We start from the raw sequence: 17,023 nt of genomic DNA, 5'->3' as shown, positions 1-17,023 counted from the left end.
TTTCCCAGAGAGTGCTCGTATTCTTGAACCATCTGGCCCCTTCAGTGCGACTCTGTAGGACTGTGCTCTGCTCCGTGGGGGTTGGTGTCACTGTTTAACTGTTGAAGGATGTTCTTACCACAATCATTTTCACCTGCATGGTGGGTGCCCCCCTGCCTTCCTCTACTGCCTTGAATAGGCTTGTATCTTGAAAAGTTCACATTCTCAAATGGAGGCCCTCCCTATAAACCAGAACCTAATCCACCAGTTCAAGAAATAACCAAAGGTGACATTTTGCTGAACACGACACCGTTTCTTTTGTTTATAAATTGGCAGGAAAGAAATGTTTAGAACCATACACCTGCTCTTTCTGAGTTCAGTTCTAGAATCAACAGATTAGCGATGAACAAAGAAAACCATGTAGGTCAGATTAAATATATCTTGAAGGACTAAACGGTAAAACTAGGGATTTGTCATGGAGGTGCATTCTCCATCAAACTCATGTGGATGAAGTTCTGACACCTGCATGGGAAGGCTTACTCTCAAATAAAATGTCCCCAGTGCCGACTGTTTTTGCTCACGTTGTGAGAAAAGGCAACAAGATGGGTTTTCCGTCATGAGCGGTGGCGAGTGGGCCTGCAGGGATCCAGTCTGACCTGCAGCCAAGAGTTTTACTTCCCACTTTGTCAGCTGTGTGCTGTTTTGTCACCTCCGTGCTCTGTGGGGTAAATGGCACTTGGTGTCAAAAGTAAGACACACCAGGGTGACTTCAGGGCTGTGATTACATCCAGCTGAGACCTATAGTTAGAGTCCGAATCTTGGAGCCAAAAGGAGTTGTGCTGCCGTAGCCCGCCCTCCTGCCCTGTGGAGGGAGTCTTCTCGCACCATTCCTGACAAGGGACAGCCAGCTTCTGTCTGAGCACTTCCAGCAACCAGGAACTGACACCTCCCAGGCAGCCGGGCTATGTTTGCACAACTCTCATTCTTAGAAAATGCTTCTGTCTGTTGAGCTGAAATCTGTATCTGGGCAATGTTCATTTGTGGATCCAGGTTCTGTTTTCTGAAACTCTGCAGACCAAGTTAATCTTGGTCTTGAAATGAGCTCACGAATGAAGGGGAAAAGCCCAGCCAAGTACAGAACAATAACCAAATACATTACAATCCAGGGCTACCTCAAGAGGAGGAAATAAGAAGTACGTGGCCCTTGCAGGAAATGAGATCAGAGTCCTGCTTCGGGAGGTGGGCATCACAGCAGCATCCGCAGGGGGCAGGGCAGCGGGTAGGTGTCCCTGCTGGAAGGTTCTTGCTGTCTATAAACTGATAGGGATGGAACTTGCTGGAAGGGCAGAACCTGAGTCACGTTCTTTCTGTTTCTTTTACTGTTATAAGGCAACTTGGTGCCTTCCAACCAAAAAAGTCCCCCTCTCTGATATCTCAACTGCCTATCTTGAAAGTGAACCTTTTGGCAGGAGTTTTATGGGATTTCTCAGTTGTTATTTCTCTCCTCCCACAGTTTTGGGAGAAAGTTTTTGTTTGTTTTTATTTTTAATTTCTTTTTAGATAACTGGTGTTTACTGAGCAAATCGTGTTTGCTTTATTTGGCGATTTGCCTCATTAAGCCTTAGGGGAGCGGCATGGGACACACATCAGTATGGGCATCTTCTCCAGAAGGGAAGGAGGGTGGTACGGGGACAAGGGCCTGCCCAGGACCGCTGGCAGGTAGGCGGCAGGTCCAGCACTGGACTTAACACCTGGGGTCCCAACTCCCTGCCTCTATAAGCGCCACTGAGAACTCATCTCTCGCAATCGCTCAGACCCAGGTAATAAAATGAGCTGTGTTGAGTTTTCCTTACCCAGGACATAAACCCCAAAGCCTGCTGACAATGAGGGGCTACAAAAGGCCTCCTGGGGGACGTGTTTCGGGAATTCTTTCATAGATAGAGGTATGGGGGCATATTTGGCCTCTGTCCTTTGTCCCGAGCTCCCCGCACCTGGCTGGGGGCTGCACTGGACACCTCTGCCCACCCTGGCCCTGGGGTTATCAGGCCACCTGGCCTCCACCCAGACGTTCCCTCCCAGGGCGGGATTCATCCTGGCCCATGGTGATGTTCTGCCCACTGAGTGGCAGCTCTAACGCAGGCTCTCCATACTGAGTAAAAGCCCGTCCTTTCTCTGGCTGGTGCAGATGCTGACTCTGCAGGCCTGTGGACGCAGGGCGACGTTCGCGCCCTTGCCGGAGCTCAACGCCCGGGAGAAAACAGCGCTGCCGGAGCCCCCTCGTTCGCGCAGGTGCGGGCGGGGAGGGTGCCCGCCGCCGCGCGTGCGCAGTGTCCGCCCGTCCGCCGCCGCCGCCGCCCGCGCCGGGGTTACTCCCGGTCAACGCTCGCTAGTAACCTCTGCGGCTGAGCGGCGGCGCTCCGCGCGATTGGCTGCCGGCGCCGGGGGCTGTTGCCAAGCAGGAGGAGGCAGCTGCAGCCCTGAGCAGGGGTCGCAGCCTCCCTGGGACAGGGGCGGCCCCATGCCTAGGGAATCACCCGGGCAGTGCAAATCCCAGCGCCCCGCACGTCCTCGTGTTCCCCTCCCTGGGTTCAGGAACACCGGGCCAGGAAGCCCGAGAGCCCTGGTAGTACGAAGAGTTGCCAGTGTGGACATGAGGGTGAGGTGTTGCCACCCGGGGCGGCCTGCGGTCCCTTCAGGCTTGAGCAGTGACTGGGAGACCCCGGGAATGGAAATGACGCGCAAATGCTGGTGTGGCGTCCGCAGTGGAACGGCCCGCCGGTGTGTGGGGTCTGCGCCTCTGTGGCTTCAGCAGCGTCGGGGAACTGCGGGAATCTTCCAGACTCTTGTTTAAATCAGAGACGTCTGTCCACGAAAAGAGTCAAACTAAAACATTTAAAGAGATTTATCCTGAATGATCATGACCCGTGACACAGCCTCAGGAGATCCTGAGAACACGTGCCCAGAGGGGTCGGGAACAGCTTGGTTTCATGCTTTTAGGGAGAGGTGAGGCAGTGATCAGTACTTTAAGATGTACATTGGTTCCGTCCAGAAAGGTGGGACAGCCCAAAGGGGGCCTTCCAGGTTATAGGTAAATTTAAAATTTTTTCTAATTGGTTATTATCGATAGAAAGGGATGTCTGGATTACCATACGGGGCTGTGGGGACCTAGGTTGTATCATGCGGATGAGGCCTTCAGGCAGCAGGCTTGAGAGAGAACAGACCGTAAATGCTTCATATCAGACTTAAGGTGTGTGTTGTTAATGTTATAGGGTATGATAAGGCATGTCGGACGGACCCCCACTTCCTGTCGTGTCCTGAAGCAGTCTTTCAGGTGAAATTTTAGAGTGCCATGGCCAAGGAGGGAGTCTGTCCCCGTGGTTGCAGGGGATGGTTGCCTTTGAATTTTATTTTTGATTTACAGGTCTTCAGGTGGCACAATTTTCCTAGGAGACAGGTGATTTTTGATTCCTTATAAAGCGTGCTGGTTTTGGTTTCAGCTGACAGTGTAGGGTGGAGCTGTAAGGGAGCCAGGGCCTCCTGGGGTGGGTCCAAGCATGTCTGAGGCTTCTCTGGGGTCAGCACTGAAAAATGGCCAGGATGGGGTTTGGAACCTTGGAATTGCCCTTGGGAATCTGCAGCGTTGGCTCCGCTAAGCCGGCTGGAATCCGGAGATCATGCTGCAAGGTCACGCTTCCCGGCTGCCTGACGAGTCACTTCCACCCTGGGCAGGTTAGAGGCAAGGACAGATCACAGCTGAACTTTACGGCGTGTTTTCCAGGGCATCTATTACAGTTTTTTGTGTGTGAACCCGTAAGTGTGATAACAGACATCATTTCCACCAGCTGTACTCTGTTTGGGTAACTGGAAGGCCTGGGGCCACCTGGGTGGATTCGGAGGTGCCACGCTTTGCTGTCTCTGGAGACCAGGGCGTTCTCTAGACACCCAGCGGGACTAGTTCCCTCGGGCATAATTTAGGTGTTTTGTGAAATGTTAAACATCGTCTTTCAGATGCTTTGCTCAACCTTTTGGGCTCCTGACCAAATGCAAAGAGACCCAAGGGCTTGCTTTTCCTTGCAGTCTTGGGTTTTCGTTGCCTGCTTGCTTATTGGATTTTGTGGCTGTGGAGCTCGCATTTCTGTAAGCCCATATAGAAATGACAGTTTCCAAGCCAAAACCCACTAAGCCAATGGGTGGACACAGGAAACCAGAGATGGTGGTGGATGAAAATCTTTGCAACAAGAAGGAAGGGTACATCTACAATAACTATGGTGTTACAGTAAGGATGTGTGTCACTAACATGAGAATGGACTCTACACAAAAGTCTGTTGAAAAAGGGAAGAGCCCTTTCACTAAGTTTCATATTTATCAGCGCTCACGTTAGGAGTTACAGCAGAAGCTGCAGGTTTCCTGTTTCTGAAGATCTGCAAATGAGTTTGTCCAGAAAATGGCTGTGTCCTGAATGGTGTGAGCAGGAGACCATCCAGCCTTGTGCCTCTAGGCCTCCTCCCCTTCAGTTGTCATAAATGTGCTACGTGCCCTGGCCCAAACCCAGCAGCCTTTCTCTGAATTTTCTGGTTTACAGAGGAAAATGGGCAGCGCCAATTTGTCACCTTCTCTCTTCCCAGGGGCGTTCTGTGCTTCTTGAGAACTATCCCTCAATCTCTGAGTTGGCTAAGTCTCTAGAATATGAATTTCAAAGAACAGCCTGGCCAGCAGGGCTCCCTTGGAGCCCTTTTTCTCTCCCAGCTTTGTGTCTCTGCAGCCACTCCCCATGGGCTAGCCAGGCTGAACTGCCTGTCATTCTAGCATTTGTGCTTTCTTTGGGACACACCCTCTACCAAGAACCCACCTCATCTCCCCAGGCTAGGGGAAGCCTTCCTTCATTCACCCTTACCCCCGTGGCCAGGAGAGTCTTTCCTGGTTATGATCGTGCTCCTCTGCCCCTATGATCATGGCTTTATGGCGCTCACCGTGGGATTTTGTGCTTCTCTTCTGAGCTTCCAAAGTTACCCCTGCATCTCAGCTGCCCAGCCAGCACCTGGCTGAGAGCTGGCATGCAAATGAATGAATGGAATCACAAAAAGCTAAATCACAGTAGAAGAGCATATACTTTTACCCTTAAAGACAGCTTGGTAGAGAGAAGTAGAGAGGAAAAACAAGAGCCTTGAGATGCTGGGCTGTTTTGATCTTCCCTTACTATGTCAAACCCATGAGCCACCTCTGACTAAGCTTCATGCAGTTGGTTTCTGAGGGCTGTTTCTTTGGCCTCACTTACAGCACCGTGGATGGGCGGAGGGGCGGTTGGGGAATGGTAAGAGCCTGGATTCTGGGTCAAGCAGCCTGCTCTTGAATACCAGGTCCGCCTCTTCTTAACCATGTGACCCTGGGCCTCAGTTTTTTCATCTACAGAACAGGGCTGTTCCGAGTGCCAAACTCAGAGGATCGAAGCGAGGAATAGCAGAGGTCATCACTACAGCCAGGGCTGGCACACAATAGTGCTCAAGGTATTTTAATGTTACAGGTCAAATTTTGCTAAAAACTGTTTTTTTTGTGTTCTTGGTTTCATGAAGCCAAATACTTCTCCTTCTAATAATAATAGTATTAGCTTGGTATTTATTAGTCTGTGGCAGTAACTTACTCTGTCTTTGCAGCAACCCTGCAGTCAGGTTTTCTCCCCATTCCCTTTGAGGGAGGAAGATGCTGTGGCCAGGAGCAGTGAGGGCCTTTGCCCGGGCAGCACGGAAAGTGCCGTCTCTTACACAAAATGGGGATTTCAAGTCTCAACACCCTGAGCTTTCTGCTTTTTCCCAAGATGGGCTACATGCTCCCTGGAGTTGTCCTCCTAGAGAATTTTTGTATGGTTCCTTTTCTGAGACTTCTCCTGGTTTCTTACTCATGGCTCATATTATGACTAAGTTCAGAGATGTTAAATCCCTCTATCTTGAGACTTGTGTACTTGCGTGTACAAGACAGGTAACAGTCTTATTATTTCTGAGAGCTCTCTCAAGTACTTTCAGATCGCTGGATGACAAGCTTTGCATCTTTGAACTATTTATATTTCAGTTTCTACATTTGTGAGTTACTGGATGGAAATTTCCACCATTGAAACAAAGCTTGGCAAGCAACGTTACACTTCAGAATTTGGCTCATTGGCAAGGTTGATGCAGGTTATCTTAGGAGGATGTGAGATGTTATCAGCTCCTGTGTGTTTTAGTCTTGTGGCTAGATGGTCATGACTGAAAATTGAGGATGTCGTGCCCACTGCTCTGGTTTTCAGCTCATGGCAGGGAGAGGTGGCAGCAGCGCTGGGGTTGGTGGGAGCCACTGTCTCACACCCATTGGCAGGGTGTGAACATTGTTCTTGGATTTGCAAATATTTAATGTAAATCCATTAATGTTGTAGCTTTATAGAAAATGCACTTACTCTCCTTTGCGGTAATACTAAATTAATATGTAACAAGGAGGTTAAGATGAATTGAACTATATGTGGAGCTTAGTTAAAATTTTCTTTCTCCCCCTATTTATTTCAATAAAATGATTCCAGGTGTAGCACTTTTTAGCAGAATGCCCTCGGTAAAGGAGGAGGCAGTATAGGACAGAGCTTGGGAATGTGGGCTCCACGGTAAGAGAGTCTGGGTTCAGAACTGGCTCCACCACCCACTAGCAGGGCAACTGGTGACTTATCCCTCCTGTAAAAAGGAAATATTAATAATAAAAATATCCATCTTATTAGATCAAATAGCTTGATACCTATGAAGCACTGTGACCAGCATGTGGCACTTAACAAACCATGGCTACCCTTCTTATATGTGATGTAATAAAATCATAATATCTTAGAATCACTAAGATGGATCAAAGCCTTTTAGTTCTCATTCTAAATGTTAAGTGTGGCTTGATACCTTAGGCTTTAGAAATGAAAGGGAAAGAGCAAGGATTTAGTTGGTGGCCACTGTTGACTGGTGGCCACTGTTGACTTAGCATTTCCTAGGCGCTGGGCAGTGTGCTCGGGCCTCACACCTACATGCTCCCATGAGCCTCACTGCTGCCCTTTGAGAGGGGAGGGGTGAGGGCAGGTGGAGGGGCCTTGTCCGGGGTCACAGGGCTACAAGTAGCAGAGCTAAGAGGTGACCCAGGTAGCTGCTTCCAGAGCCCCACACTGGTCCCCTGGCTGGGCTACATCTTGCCTTTGTGTGTCTTTGGGTGACCCATGCTCCTAGAGCCAGCTCCCGGTTGGGGCAGAAGACCTTCCGGGGCCTGGCCTCTGACTCATACGATGGCTACTGCTCATCTACTCTGTGTCACAGAAGCTCACACCACTTGGGTGATGAGCCTTTGTCATGTGGCCTCTTCAGAATCAGCGAGCTGGGCAAGGGGCCGAAGCTCCAGAAGGTTCCCCTTTGGTCATTTTTGGGTGTCTGGTGATTGCCAGGCTTCCAGTATCTCACCACTCAAATTGGAGCCCCAGAAAAGGATCATGATGTCATTTCATCCCCTGGGCCGTGGTTGTGGGAGCCCATGGTGCCTTCTGCAGGGCCCTGGAGAACGCTGTGTGTGCTCATCTTGGGACAGGCAGGAGAGGAGGGCAGGTGGCAGGATGAGGGCGCCTGTGGCCTCCAGGTCACACAGTGTTATGCCAGGCCATGGTGCCTGCCATGGTGCCTGCCATGCTGGGTCTCCAACAGCCACACGAGGTGCTGCTTCCGTGTTATCAGCAAGGAAACCGTGGCCTGGAGACAGGTGGACGATGAGTTCAAGTTCCTGCTGCCAACAGGTGGACCCCAGGACCAAGCCTAGCCCAACTAACACCTGGCTCCTCCTGTTTGCTCTTTGAAATCATATGAAACAGCCAGTGACTGCCTAAGGCCATAGTCCTTTTCCATGAACTTGAAACATTAAAATGTTTACTGCCTTCACACTTATGGCTTAAAAAGTCATTTGTGTTTTCTTCGAGACGGAGTCTCGCTTTGTCACCCAGTCTGGAGTGCAGTGGCGCGGTCTCAGTCACTGCAACCTCCACCTCATGGATTCAAGTGATTCTCCTGCCTCAACCTCCCACATAGCTGGGACTACAGGCACCCATCACGCCCGGCTAATTTTTGTGTTTTTAGTAGAGACGGGGTTTTATCATGTTGGCCAGGCCGGTCTCAAACTTGACCTCAGGTTATCCACCCACTTTGGCCTCCTCAAAAGCTGGGATTACAGGCATGAGCCACCACCCCCAGCCAAAAAGTTAATTTTAATGAGAATGAAGCCGCGCTGTTGAAAAGTCTGATGAGCTTGGGAGGTTGTCTAACGGTGGAGACTACCAGCCAGTTCTCATGGCCTGGACCAGATTAAGCTCTATTGTCTGTCTTCTGGGAGAGTAAATGGCATGACCAGCACAGGCCACGCTTGGTCACACTCACCAGATGTGCGTTCCCGCACCACCCAGAGGACCGAGGGCACTCAGGTGGGGACTTAGGAGGGGATTCAGGGCGTGGGCAGACCCTCTGAAGGACTTCAGGAGGCTTGGGATCTGGAATGGACACTCTAGCCTGATGGTCAGCAGTCCTGTTGAATAGCATGTTGGTCTCCGGGAATCTTATCCTTCTGACTGTCACAGACACGTAGTGAGAGCACTGGCCACGTCCAGACGTGACTGCCTCATGGGATTCTGATGGAGATGACCCTGGCTGGGCCGCCAGCTTTCAGCATCCATTTATCATAAAAACCAAGTGCACAGCGGAGATGCTTTTTTCCTGGTGACATCTGTGAGCTCACCGTAAACGGAAAGGGGGAAATGCATCAGAGTGTATTTCTGTGGGGAGTTTAAAAATCCACAGGGCAGTCATCCCAGCAGTTTGGGAGGCTGAAGCGGGTGAATTACTTGAGGTTGGGAGTTCGAGACTAGCCTGGCCAACATGGTGAAACCCCATCTCTACTAAAAATACAAAAATTAGCTGGGCGTGATGGTGCACCCCTGTAATCCCAGCTACTCAGGAGGCCGAGGCACGAGAATCACTTGAACCCGAGAGGCAGAGGTTGCAGTGAGCTGAGATCGCACCCCTGCACTCACAGCCTGGGCAACAGAGTGAGACCCTGTCTCAAAAAAAAAAAAAAAAAAAAAAAAAAAAAAAAAAACAAAAAAAAAAACAATCCATAGGGTGTTTATAATTTCATACTGTTTCCTAAGAGATTCTCTTGTATTAAAAATGCCCTGCTGGGTGCAGTAGCTCACACCTGTAATCCCAGCACTTTGTGGGGCTGAGGCAGGAGGATTTCTTGAGGGCAGGAGGTTGAGACCAGCCTGGGCATCAGAGACCCTATCTCTATTTAAAAAAAAAAAAATAGCCAGGCATGGTGCATGCCTGTGGCCCCAGTTACTTGGGAGGCTGACGTGGGAGGATCACTTGAGGCCAGGAGGTTGAGGCTGCAGTGTGTCATTATCACATGACTGCACTCCAGCCTGGACAACAGGGCAAGACCCTGTCTCAAAAAAAAAAAAAAAAAAACAAAAACTCCCCATGATGTTTTTGGTTACTTGTTTTACAGACATGCTTGCCACTGAAAGCACAAAATAATGAAATCCCTTTCTAAAGCACGTGGGGCCAGCCACAAAGTAGACTCCAGTACATTTTATTTTAAGCAAAGTTACAAAGCACGTGCAATTCTTACTACTGTATTTTGATTTTCTGAGTTTCCTTTAGGAAATATTGGCTTTTTAAAAAGACTGTGCAATGGGCCTGGCACAGTGGCTTGGGCCTATAATCCCAGTGCTTTGGGAGGCCAAGGCAGGAGGACTGCTTGAGCCCAGGAGTCCAAGACCAGCCTCAGCAACATAGCAAGATGCTGTCTCTACAGAAAATAAGATTAGCAGAGCATAGCAGTGTGCACCTGTAGTTCCAGGCACTGAGGAGGCTGAGCAGGGAGGATTGCTTGAGCCTAGGAGTTCAAGGCTACAGTGATCTATGATAGCACTGCTGCATACTCCAGTCTGGGTGACAGCAGAGACCCTGTCCCTAAAAACAAAACAAAACAAACAAAAACTCAAACTGTACAATGAGAGAGGAGGAGGGAGCTGTATTATAGGTGTGTGGTATCTGGAACCAAGCGGTGACGCTGAGGAGGGCGGAAGGAGCATGATGAGAGGTGGCCGGGTGACTTGGCTGCTGGAGAACGCTGGCTGTTAGGGGACATTCATTCTGCTCTGGCTCTTGTGTTATTTCACGCTTTCCACATCCCAGGCCTTTAGAGCAGACCATGAACCGGCGCAGTGACCCAGAGTTCTTTGTTGTGTGATTTTTAGTTTTTGTGCCTTCAGAGGCTGAAGTGCAATGAGGCAATCAAGCGAGCTCCACCGTGGCCCTGAGGGCTTGTGAAAATGCCAGTGGCTGGGCCACACCCCCGGGGGTCTGAGTGAGCAGGTTTGGGGCAGGCAGGGTTCCGTGTCTAATAAGTACGGGGTGATGCTGCTGTTGCTGGTCCAGGGATCCCACTTTGAGAACTGCTGAATTAGAGTAAAGAGGAGTTGATGGCCACGTGGCAGCCACCCTGAGCCCTGGGAAAGCTGGAGCAAGAGGTGGCATCATCCACATTTGCACTGCAGGCAGGAGTGAGGGGCCTGCTCTCCCACAGTCAGGCGGCCTCAGCATCTCACCACTCCCAGGCCTTCAAAGTCAGCTTTCCCTGTGAACCTGGGTGGTCAGACAGAGGTGCAGACAGCAGGGCCAGGTGGAGTCTCACAAGTCACACTATGAATTTGGGGAGCCCGTCGGCCCCTTTCCTCTGCAGGGATGGGAGTAAAAGCTCATGTCCTCCAGGGTACCTCCTCGGGGACGGTGGACTGTTGCACACCAGGGAACAGGGCAGAAGTGCCTGGATTCAGCAATTTATATTATTATTTAAGAGGTGCAGATTTTATTTTTATCTTTATCTGTTTCACAGAACCGAATTTTAATACAGCGCGCGCGTGTGTGTGTGTGTGTGTTGGTTTGCAATATCACCTGGGTGGGATAAAGAAGATTAGGTTTCTTTCTGCTTATTTGTAAAACCTGTTTAAGCTGCAGTACGATTGTCATGATCTCCATCATCATCTGATTTATCCCCCAGCCAGTTCCTCTGTAAATTCTGCAAAGACAGTAGTTGCTGAGGGGCCGCAATAGAGGATGGGCGTGAGAGTGGAGAGGTGTCTGTTGCAGGATTCCTGGGGCCCTGTCCAGACAGCGGTGATGGAGAGAAGCAAAGAGAAGTGCAGTTCTATCTAACCTAGCAATTTTCTTTCCTCTTCTGTAAACCCTCTTTATCTTTGGCTTACAAAAAAAATTCTTTTAAATTGCTTCCCTCTTGGTAAAACATCACTGTAAGTGACAGAATTATTTGCAGAGACTGGAACGTGAGGTTAGTTGGGGGTGGAGAGGGCATCCTAGGAGTGGACATGGGGGCTCACAGGGATTCAGAAGGGGCATCCAGACCCCAAACTTCTCTTGTCCACTCCCAGTGCAAGGTTCTCACAAGAGCCTGCCTGAGCCCGTCTCTCAGTATTTAGTAACACTCGATCCTAACAGAAGAAGGTCGTCCATTTCCACCGTCCTCTGTGCCAGCTCTCAGGACCAGATTAGAAACGCAGTTAACACAGCCATTGCCTTGCCAATATAAATTGATAAAGCTATAAGACCTCAAAAGCTGCTTCTCTTCTGCACTGCATTTCCTACAGTCTAATTTAGAGTTTTGTCTTACTCTGCAATCCCCACTCTTTTTTTGGTGAAGAAATTGAGCTTTTCCTCATCTAAAATGATGGCAGATTTTAGTTGCAAGGATCACAATTCGTGAATTTTAAAAATTATACCTGGAACAGGGACATGGCGGTGGTGGTCTGAGAATGAGCTGGGAGGTGCGAAACCTTGTCACTGACACTCAAGGACAGGACTGTTTCATGACATCCATTTCCTAGCCACAAAAAGCTTGGGAAACTCTTAGAGCTGACAGTGACCTTCCCTGTGGGAGAGGCATACCCACAAAGGGAACGACTGTAGGCAGATGAAATCCCCAGCTTGCTGATGGAACCTGAGCTTCAGAGAGGGCTGTTGATGTGGCTGGAGCCATCCCTGGAGGGGGTGAGTTGAAACCACAAGTGATAACTCGATGTGGGAATCCACCACCTGCTGAGAGTGACCCCCAGGAAGAGGACCTCCTTCCCTAGTCATGTCCCAGCTCTGCCCCCACACGTTCCACGGGCTCGGGCCTGCAGTGGGAGCTGAGTGTCTGGAGTGAGGAGTGGTGTTTGCCAGACCTTGTGTTCCCTGAGCTGCCTCAGGGGGCTTCTCCAGTGACTCTAGACACCCCACGCTTTGTACCAGGGAGTGAATAGGGTGACGTGAACTTCTGAATCCGAGGACTTCTGAAAAGCCACAGATGGAAGAGCCAAAGAAAACAGGATTTACGTGGAAGGACGAGCCTCTCCACTGGCTCGCATATAGGTCTAATCTATAAGGAACCTGTTGGGTTGTGGGTTTTGTAGTTACAAAAATTATTCAGGAACCAGAAAATTACATTCTTCTCCAACTGGTTCAGGCGTTCAGTCCAGATACAAGGATTATGAAGTTTAAAAAAGCAGCATCTTAAGCCCAGCTTAACCCCAAACAACATCTTAACCCCAGTGAAGCGTTCTTGGAGGGTGGGTGCTGTCGTTGTTCTTGGAAGATGGGTGCGGCCACACATCCTGCAATCCAGCGCAGACGTGATGGCCTCTGTGGCCAACCACGGGGACAGGAAGAAGAAGGACAGAGGGCACAGGAGAGACAGGACTGAGCTGGGTTCCCATGTGGTGTAAGGGAGGCAGGGAATGGCCCAGAAGGCTGGCTCTGCAAACATTAGTGGCATCAGAAACAGAGAAGAGAGCCCAGCTCACGGCCGAGATGAGACCAGGAGAATTGGGGCAGTATTTCCCTATCTATTCCTGAGAGCCACCCTTTCTGAAAATCATCTGCACAGCTAAGCATCTTGGTGCAACTCCGACGAGGAGGGGTGGGGCACCAGGCAGCAGAAAGTGCTGACTCAGCAGCACAAGACCACATGGCCGGCTTCCTTCCTCCCTCGGAATGGCCTGGAATTCGATCAAGAACAGCAGCCCCGGGAGCATCCTAGAGAGGTGGGGGCAGGCAGGGGACACGGAGAGGGAGGGAGTGGTGACTCCGGGCAGGTGGCAAGAGCCAGCTGATGAGTACGGGGAGGGAGTTCTCTTCTCCACCCATCCACACTGACATCTGGGGAACTCATTTAAGCTACAGATGCCAGCTTTTGGATTTGCAGAACGGGGCAGTGCCTGAATTTGCCATCAAAACATTTAGAAGAATAAATGCACCAGTTTTTACAGAGGCTGTAGACATAAAGCCATTTCTCAGGAGGAATGATAGTTGTTATTGGATATAGGATAGCTTTGAAAAGGAAAGATGATGGAGATATTTGTCACTCTTTAAGATACTGGCAAAACAATAATGCTGTTCTAATAATTTACCTGTTATTAAATATTTTCATAAAATAATCTCAGTTCATGTGCAAAAATAATAAATAATGCTGCTTTGCTCTGATGGCTAAGAGAAAGAGATTCTCAGTTCCAGTTTTGCCTCACTGACGTAAAGGGATGGAATATCATTTCATGAGCTTTTAAGTTTCTTCATCATTTTACCTTTCAGAAAGTAACAAATATAATTTCAGGATAGAATGGTGTATGTGTATATATATGAATATGTATATATTTATGCTTCTATACATAAAGGCATACATGTGTGATTATATTTTAATAAGAGCACTTTTTAAGTCAGGAAAAGACCTTAAAGATTCATATAGTCGACATTCCACATTTTATAGATTAGAAACCTAAGGCCCAGGCTGAGATTTTTTAGTTTAAAATAAACCAGTTTTTGAGATTAAATTCTGGTACTGCCACATCTAAATTTGAATATTATATGCCTGTTTTTATTTTGTTCTGAGCAAGAAGGTTTGATTCCATCATCAATTAAAAAGTCTCAGGTAACCAGACTGGGATAAGTTTTTAAAAGGAAAAAAAAAATCCCACAATTAAAATGAAGCCACAAGACTAGAATTTGACCGCGATTTTAAAACTCTTCTAAAGAAACTTTGTTTTACTTCAAGTTAGACGTGACTGTCTAAGGTAAGATATATGAACTATTATAGACTTCCGAGAAACAGTTTCTAGCTGATCCTCTTTCTGTTTCTTGGTGAGTTTGTGTCTTTCTCTGAGGAATTTTCAGGATAAAGATATTTGAAATTCTTTTTTCTATTTTCATTATGGGGAAAAAGCATCTTTTCTTCATTCAGCAAACTTTTATTATCTGTTATAAGCAAAGTATTTTTGCTCCATCTTCGGGAGGAAAAGGTAAAGAGAACATGTCCCTCAATGAGTTTATAATTGACAGGGACACAAGGAGCCCTCACTATCCGGCAGGGGTTCTCTAAGACAGTGAATAATGCCCAGAGAAGGGTTATAGGAATTGGAGGAGAGTTGAGAATCTCTGGAGAAATCACCGGCTTTGGGAAAGGCCACAAGGAGGGGCAGAACCCGGGAGCACAAATGCAGTTGGTGGAGAACTGAGTGGGTGTGGTGTTTAGAATTTAGGTAACGGGAGAGTATGGTGATGGGCCGTGTTGGACATAGACTTTCTGGGAAGCATTTGGGTGCAGATCTTGGACTAGAATGGTGACTACGATGTAGTGGGTTGATGGTGACCCTCCAAAATGGTACATACATGTCCCAACTCTCAGAACCTGTAAGTGTGACCTTATTCAGGAAAAGGATCTTATCAGATAGAGGTGATCAAGTTAAGGATCTCCAGATGGGGCCACCCTGGATTAGGATGGATTCAAAATCCAAGGACATGTTCTTACAAGAGAAGAAGAGGAGAAAAAGTCACAGGGATGCAGGAGAGAGGAGACAGAGACATGTGGGGGAGACAGCCCCATGAAGATGGAGGCAGCTGTTGGAGTGACACAGCCACAGTCCATGGATGCCTGGGGCCAGCAAGAGCTGGGAGACGCAAGGAAGGACCCTCCCCTGGAGCCTCCAGAGGGTGTGTGGCCCTGCAGACACTTCGATTTCGAACTTCTGCCCCCAGAATGGTGAGACAGCACATTTTGTGGTATTTTCTTGTGGCAACCTGAGGCCACTAATATTATATAAAAGAAAAGGAAGCAAAGATGGGCATGAGAGAGCAACATTTTGAAAAAGAAAAGTGGTAGGAAGCATAGAGAGGAGGATAAAGAAGATTAGGTTTCTTTCTGCTTATTTGTAAAACCTGTTTAAACTGCAGTAAGATTGTCATGATCTCCATCATCATCTGATTTATCCCCCAGCCAGTTCCTCTGTAAAATCTGGAAAGACAGTAGTTGCTGAGGGGCTGCAATAGAGGATGGGCGTGAGAGTGGAGAGGTGTCTGTTGCAGGATTCCTGGGGCTCTGTCCAGACAGCGGTGGTGGAGAGAAGTGAAGAGAAGTGCAGTTCTACCTAACCTAGATAACCCTGGAGCAAGGAAGACTGTGAGACACCACCTGTGGGGGTGCAGGGGCAGCTGCCACAGATGTCGTTTGGCTTCATGAAGCTGAGTTGAAGATGGGCACCCTCCGTGGCCCAGCACTTTCACTTCGACCTGAATACAGCGCTCTCAGCAGCACTGTTTATAACAAGACTGGATACGGCCCAAATGTTCATTGAAAGAAGAGTGAGTAAGCCGGGCAGGTGCGGTGGCTCACGCCTGTAATCCCAGAATTTTAGGAGGCTGAAGCGGGTGAATTGTTTGAGCCCAGGAGTTCGAGAGCAGCCTGGGCAACATGGCGAAACCCTCTGCCTCTACAAAATAAAAAACATTAAAAAATTTTTTAAGAACCACCTGGGCGTGGTGGTGCAATCTGTAGTCCCAGCTACTTGGGAGGCTGAGGGAGGATTTTTTGAGCCACAGAGATTGAGGTTGCAGTGAGCCATGATTGTACCACTGCACTCTGGCCTGGGTGACAGAGCGAGGCCGGTCTCAAAAATAAAAAAAATGGAAAAAAGAAAAGTAAAGAAACAAACTGTGATGGGTCCCACAGTGGAATATTACAGAGCCCAGAAAATGAGTGAAGCACAATTACAGGCATCAACAAGAACAGATCTAATGGACAAGATAATGTGGAGGGAGAAAAAGCAATTCCTAGAACACATGCCATGTGATGCCATTTCTAAAAACTTCAAAGCATTCAGAAGTCACCAAAATTGTTAAAGGATAAATATGAATGTGGTGCAAGATAGAGAAAAACAAGGATATAATACCATTCAAGAGAGTGGGGACATCTGGTGAAGGCCGGGGACTGGGATGAGGGAGGGGCACTGGGCCTGGGGAGCGTTGCTGAGATTTGCTGAGATTACCGCTTGGCTGGCTTGTGGGCACATTTATTTTTCATTGATTTATTCATTTGTTTTTCTTCCTCGCATCTCACAAGCAAGTGATCTGCACAGAGAGTAAGTGTCATGTTGTGTGTGGACTCTGGAGCCAGACCACTCAGTTTAGGTTGTTTCTGGTCAGTTTCAATTCTGCTTACTAGCTATGGTTCTTGGGGAAGGTTATTTTAGGTTTCTGGTGCCTCAATTTTCTCATCTGGGTGTATTGAAATATGGACCTTGCAGGGTTCTGGTGAGAATTAACTGAGTTATGTGTTGAGAATTAAGTGAGTTAATGTATGCGAAAGCTTAGAATCGTGCCTGAGGCATAGTGGATCAATATAAGCATCAGCTATTGTCATCATCAGCATCATCATTTTGTAAATGTAAGGCAGTTTGAAATCTAAACAGTAAAAAGACGGTATGGAGCTGTAAAGAAGTGAGAGGGAGGGCCAGGCGCGGTGGCTCACGCCTGTAATCCTGGCACTTTGGGAGGCTGAGGCAGGCAGATCACCAGGTCAGGAGTTTGAGACCAGCCTGGCCAGCATGATGAAACCCCGTCTCTAATGAAAATACAAAAATTAGCCAGGCATGGTGGTGCGCACCTGTAGTTCCAGCTACTTGGGAGGCTGAGGC

The 17,023-nt window shown here is 48.5% G+C and overlaps 1 protein-coding gene and 1 long non-coding RNA gene across 9 annotated transcripts in view; one reads left to right on the top strand and one right to left on the bottom strand.

The window, feature by feature from the left end:
* ABCG1 (ATP binding cassette subfamily G member 1) overlaps positions 1 to 17,023 on the top strand; it is a 79,557-nt gene that overhangs the window by 16,361 nt on the left and 46,173 nt on the right. The window lies entirely within an intron of this gene.
* Positions 2,555 to 9,477, bottom strand: LOC144339637 (uncharacterized). Its single transcript, XR_013414888.1, has 2 exons — positions 8,901 to 9,477; positions 2,555 to 8,068 (listed from the first exon to the last, which is right to left on the bottom strand). It is a non-coding gene; the product is annotated as an uncharacterized LOC144339637 (long non-coding RNA).

Source organism: Macaca mulatta, chromosome 3 (assembly GCF_049350105.2).
Source record: "Macaca mulatta isolate MMU2019108-1 chromosome 3, T2T-MMU8v2.0, whole genome shotgun sequence".
NCBI classification, from domain to species: Eukaryota; Metazoa; Chordata; class Mammalia; order Primates; family Cercopithecidae; genus Macaca; species Macaca mulatta.
This window is presented reverse-complemented; position numbering and strand designations above follow the sequence as displayed.